The sequence below is a fragment of the Cyrtonyx montezumae genome, unplaced genomic scaffold (assembly GCF_038088225.1).
Source record: "Cyrtonyx montezumae isolate F1298 unplaced genomic scaffold, pur_monq_1.0 scaffold_3, whole genome shotgun sequence".
Taxonomy (NCBI): Eukaryota; Metazoa; Chordata; class Aves; order Galliformes; family Odontophoridae; genus Cyrtonyx; species Cyrtonyx montezumae.
The window spans coordinates 2,982,258-2,988,575 of record NW_027072034.1 but is presented as its reverse complement, the minus strand read 5'-3'; positions in this window follow the sequence as shown (position 1 = coordinate 2,988,575).

Sequence of the window (6,318 nt, the reverse complement as noted above, 5' to 3'; positions counted from 1 at the left end):
CCAAATTTTATGGATTCTTGGTTTGATTGCAAGCTTTGACACATGCATATCTCGCTTTCAAGTAGGGATAGATCAGGTGGCCAGCAGGTCAAGGGAGGTGATCCTTCCCCTTTACTCTGCCCTGGGGAGGCCTCACCTGGATTACTGTGTCCAGTTCTGGGCTCCCTGGTGCCAAAAAGACAGAGATCTCCTGGAAAGAGTCCAGTGGAGAGCTACAAAGATAATAAAGGGCATGGAACACCTCTTTTATGAGGAAAGGCTGAGAGACCTGGAGCTGTTCAGCATTAAAAAAATAAGAGTCAGAAGGGATCTCATCCACATCTATAAATATCTTAAGGAGTGGGAGGCAAAGGGTTGAGGCTGGACTCTGCTCAGCAGTGTGTGGTGATAGGATGAGGGGAAATGGCCACAAACTGAAGCATAGGAAGTTCTGCACAAATGTGTGTGGGAACTCCTTCCCAGTGCAGTGACGGAGCAGTGGCACAGCTGCACAGAGAGGTGGTGGAGTCTCCTTCTCTGGAGATGTTCCAGACCCGCCTGGATGCCTACCTGTGCAACCTGGGCTAGGGAGCTGCTTTGGCAGGGGGTTGGACTCCGTGATCTCTGGAGGTCCCTTCCAACCCCTACAGTTCCGTGATACAGGTACCAGTTCAAAACCAGAATTGACTGAGGAATCAAGGCCTTTTCTTTCAAATTTTCAAGAGCTACAAGTCACTCCAAGAATCTTCATAGCACATCAGTGCTGATCAGTAATTCTGTAGGTGCGCAAAATTTACAATGCAATGTGGGGCTTTAAATTTCCTTTGTGTGATAACTTTAGGACCTAAATATTTTTTTTTAGCTAAGCATTCTTGGAATGCAAAGTGTCTAGCTACATTGTGAACCAGGTGGGAAGGATGTGACAAAGTACTCCTCAAGGGGCTATAGAGACTACCCTGGAATTGTAATTAGAAGCACTGTTCTGGCTGTGCTTTCTACAAAATAATAAGCAACTATGAAATCATAGGTTTAAAGTTGGAAATGACCAATGAAATCATTGAAAGGTAGGTGAATGGCTGGGCTACTGTTGCCAACTAAACCTTGTCCCTCAGTGCCACAGCTGCATGTTTCTTGAACACCTCCAGGGATGGGGAGAGTCAGCCACCTCCCTGGGCAGCCTTTTCCTTTCAGGTAACTGTAGAGAATGAAAATGTCTCCCCAGAGCCTCCTCTTCTCCAGACTGAACAGTCCTGGTTCCCTCAGCTGCTCCCCGTAAGACTTGTGCTCCGGATCCTTCACAGCTTTGTTATTCTCTGGACATGCTGAGCCTCAATGTCTTCCTTGTAAAGAGAGACCCAAAAGTGAGCCCAGTACTCGAGGTGCAGCCTCACGAGTACTGAGTACAGGGGAACAGTCACTTCCCTGCTGCTGCTGGCTACGCTATCTCTGATACAAGCCAGGATGTCATTGGCCTTCTTGGCCACCTGGGCTCACTGCTGGCTCATGTTCAGCTGGCTGTCAGCTAAAAGCCTCAGATTCTTTTCCTCCATGAAACCTTTCAGCCTTTCCTAAGCCTGTAGCAATGCATGGAAGTCCTAGTCTGCACATCTTGCTTGATCCTTCTGCCTCTTATGTGCATTTAAAAGGAAGCATGAAATTCTATGTAGTGCTATCAGTACGGTTTGATTTATCTTTTTATATCTGAGCGGCCCCAGTTTGGAAAGCTTGAATGGGGTCAACGAAGCCAACTCCAGAAGTGGCAGTTTATTTGCCTGATTCATTTATGAGAATTGCTTTGTTGGGACACAGTTAACAAACAGAGTACACTAATAAACTGATGAAGAGAGTTACAGTGAGAAGATGATCATGTCTTCTTGGCTAAAAGGATGTCTCAAATTTGGAGGGCTCCAAACAATCAACACACTCATACATTTCCATTACGAAATTAGTCTCCAGTAAAACTTCACAAACATGACCATACGCAATATTTTGCCCTCCTGTGAGAGGCACTGCTTCTCCCCAGACCGCACATCACTAAACTCCAATCCATTTACATTTGGCTATGACAGAAAACAAGCACAGGCTCCAATTATTTTTTGGTCCTTACAAGCTGCAACTCACGAAATGATAGATTCCTTTCATTTTTCTAACCTTCTGGTTCTCGATGCATTCACTGTGTGAGAGATCCCCATTTGCTCATTTAGCAGAGGATGTCAGAATCCTTTTTTGGCAGCTGAACTCCCCTTTCAGGTTCTCTCATATCTTTCTAGCCATGACGGAGCTGCTGCCTCACTCTGTAGGTACTGAGCTCTCATAGTCCCCAGACTGCACTACCAGGTTTGAGTAACTGCCCTGAAGGGCAATTCTGGGGGCCCCTACCCTGTAAGGAGTGGATTAACAATCAGCATCCCCTTCCTGACGGGGTATGAATTTTGGAGCACTTGAAGCACAACCACAGCCTGCCCGGAAGGTAATTATTTGGGTAGTGTACATATTCCTTTGTACTGAATGTCTTTAGCTCATGTGCCATCAATTTGAAAGGTTTGAGCCTACTCTTTAATAGTCGTCACACTGAGTGAAATGCCTGGAATGATTTATTTTTTCTTTTTTCTTTAACATTACCACCACAGCAACCAAAACACTGGTCCCTAGAACCTCTGCTTTCCACGGTCACAGCTAAAACCAGCCCACCCCAGATGCTGGCTGTGAATGGATGGAGTAAAGCAAGTTTTCACTACCGGCCTGGTACAGGTTCACCTTCCTGCTCTGCTCCACAGTGTATTTCTCTACCCTCTGACATCCAGAGCAATCAGTGTCTAGCAACTGGTATAACATGTCCGTACTAATTTTGCTCTCTGGGCACTAAACAGTTATCAGTCATTTGCAGACTGTCTTTCCTTTTTGTGTAAATATCTCCCAGATGATCTGCTTTCTGGGTTTAACCAGTTTCCTGGTTTCCTGCAGCATTTTGCAATGTTAGAGTCGATAAATTATTCTGCTGTGCAGTATCACATGCACGAATGAAACTTAAAGAAAATAAGATCCTTCTGGTTTAACAATTGATTGTTCATCACAGATCCAAATCTTTGCTGTGGAAAAACAAATTGGATAGTAATGTTCTTCCAGCCCAAAAGGCCAGCAATAGCAGGGCAGCGTCAAGAGGGGTGGCCAGCAGAGAGAGGGAGAGGATTGTCCCCCTCTGCTCTGCTCTTTTGAGGCCTCATCTGGAGTACTGCGACCAGGCCTGGGGGACCCAAGTACACAAAGGTTATGGAGGTGTTGGAGTGGGTCCAGAGCAATGCCATGAAGGTAATCTGAGGACTGGAGCATCTCTCCCTTTGAGGACAGGCTGGGGAAGTTGGTCTTGTTTAGCTTGGAGAAGGCTGCAGGGACACCTCATTGTGGCCTTCCATCACACGAAGGGGGCTTATAAGTGGAGGGGACTGACTTTTTAAAAGATCTGATAGTGATAGGACAAGGAAGAATGGCTTTAAACTTAGAAGAGGGGAGATTTAGGTTATACAGTAGGGAGAAATTCTTTACTCAGAGGGCAGTGAGGTGCTGGCATATTTGCCCAGAGGAGCGGTGGATGCCCCATCTCTGGAGGCGTTCAAGGCCAGGTAAGATGGGGCCCTGGGCAGCCTGAGTTGGTGGGTGGCACTGCACACAGCAGAGGGTTGGAACTGAATGGTCTTTAAGGTCCCTCCTAACCAAATCCATTCAGTGACTATGATTTCTGACCTGATAACCGGAAGCGAACTGGAGTTAGGAGACACTGAGTTGAGAACAGCCTTGCAGCTTAAGCCTGTCTCTACTGGTACTTGAGAGATACTACCAAGTCCTACCAAGACTTTAAGATTCTCCACTGAGCTCCTTTCTTCTGTTTCTGAGATGAAACTGCTTGAAATAATGCAAGGGCAGTGCTTCAACCCACAAAGTTGTATTTTGATTACATGGAATCGATAGTACCTGCTGTGTGCCTTGGGGCTTGGTGAGGAGAGCTCCTCAGAACAGGTCAAAACCTGATGAGAGAGCTAAAACAAACCCAAGTGGGCACTGGTGGTTCAGGTCTGAGCTCTTGCCTTCCTGATTTATCACCTTGAATAGAGACTGATGTATTTGGGAATAATCTGGCAGCAGAAAACATTTTTAATTTGTTTACTAATCCCTGAAACAGCTGTTTTACCATCTATTGTCACCTATAACTGTACTGTTGAATTGCGACTTCTCTTAATTTGCTCTCAACTCAAAAAGGTCTGTTATACCACTGCGAATAAGGAAAGCTCTCTTTATTGAAACCTAACTAGCCTTGTTATAAATGCACAAAGTAATACACTAAATCAGTATTGATTGCCTTGGACTGCAGTCCTGTGTTTTGCTTCCTGTGGATTAGTAGTGCTTTATTCTGCATCTGCTTTGGTAAGCGGATATTTTTACTTTTTCAGTTTTGTTGAAAATGACATTTAAAAACAGGTTTTTTTCTTTTTTTTTTCAAATAAAAAAAAAGCCAAATAGAAATGCTTCCATGATTTATTTGAAAACATCCAAACAAATTTCCTCAAGTTTGCTCTTGTTCTCTGGTATATGCCATCTGTACATGTGTAGGATTTTGCTGATGTGTGAGATTGTGAAACAAAGCAGCTCGCATAAAAAGAGATAATTGAGAACTCCATTGGCCCAGCTGCACTGCGAGACTTGCTGAATGCGAAAAATCCCCCCCAAATACATAAATTGCTTGTTACAATTCATTCAGTTTCATTAATCTTGGTTATTACTGTACTGTTAAGAAAGGGCTTAGCTTCTCACTTTGAAAACAGGACAGTTTTCTGCTGACAGCACTTAGTATTAAAAATAGTTTTATATATTTCAATTTTTCTTTAAGCCTTTTTTAGAGGTAGATATTTTGGTGTTTACTGGTGTTTGTCACTCTGTGCTGTGTAAACTGCTTTAAAACTTAGCAGCAACACAAGTGATGTTTCTTCTAGCTAGTTTCACTAGCTGTTTCTATTTCAAACATAATGTATATAGCCTACATGCAACTGGGAATAATCCTGCCCTTCAGTGTTTGCTCAGTGGTGTCATACTTTTCCTTCGTACTTCTTGAGAGATATGCAACCAAGTTTATAATTCTTTTTGGCATTTTTGTTGTCTGCATTAAAAGAATGGTGCCAAGTGACTAACAGCTGAATAGGCAATGCTGCATTTGCTTACCAACGTCCAACACAGCACATCTCTTCCCAACACCCCCGACTGGCAGCCAGAAACAGGAGTACCTGGTTGCTCCATCCTAACTTGGAGGGAACAGAGATGACACCTGATTTCCAGGGGCTTTCATGCTGCCTTATCATATGCGCTTGTGCATAGTTTGTGAGACATGACTCAAGCAGAAATTCAGCGTTAGTGTTAGGGAGGCTTTGTTTTATTTTCTATGGTTTTGCCTAGGTATCACTGACACTTGTGAAACTGTAAGATGAGGAAGAAAGTAGGCTCCAGTCAGCATCTGCTGCCCTCTGCCAAATACCCAAGGACACAGATGGCCTTTATGGCTGTTATGGGCTTCAGACACATTCAGTGAAAAGTAATTTAAGTTCTGACAGAGGAAAAAAAGGTCTATGAATGTGGGTTTTCTCCCAACACGAGACAGTCTGAATCAACAATGGGAACGGGCCCGTTACCAAAGAGTCTGCTGGAGCAAGTTCCTGCTGTCAGGGCAGGATCTCCTCTCCCTCTTGGCCATTAGAGGGAGGAAAAAATAACAGACTGTAAGAGCCACTAAAATAAGGACCAACACCAAGAATGTACCATGGGTTTAATACCAGCTCCTCCTTTCAAAGTAATTATAGCCGATGCTGCCCAATGGTTACCGATGAGCTGTCTTTCATCGTGGTCTATTGTTTGAAGTCAGTAGTTTGGGCTGGACATCAGGCCTTGCACAGGCCAGCCGGGTTTTCACTGAGGGTAAAAGGGGACCAAAGGTGACAGTGAACATCAAACTGCTTCAGGCCATGGAAACAGGCAATCGGGTTTGGGGTCAACCAAAGCCCTTCTTCCTCATTTGTTCCACATTACATAACCTTTACCCAAAAGTTCACCACAGGTGTAATTTTAAAGTGAGAAAAGGCCAAGCTGAACAGAATACTGACATTTCTCATATTGTCGTGACTCCTGCATACTCGGAAGAGTGTTGCTTGCTAAAAATGTATCAGTAAACTCAGAAGTTTTCTTTGAATTTCTTAATGTGACCTAGTTTTAGGTGGTTCAAGTAACCCTTGCAACACCTCCCTCACCTAATCCTTTCCTATTTGCGTGCAAAGGAGATGACACGTAACTATCACCATG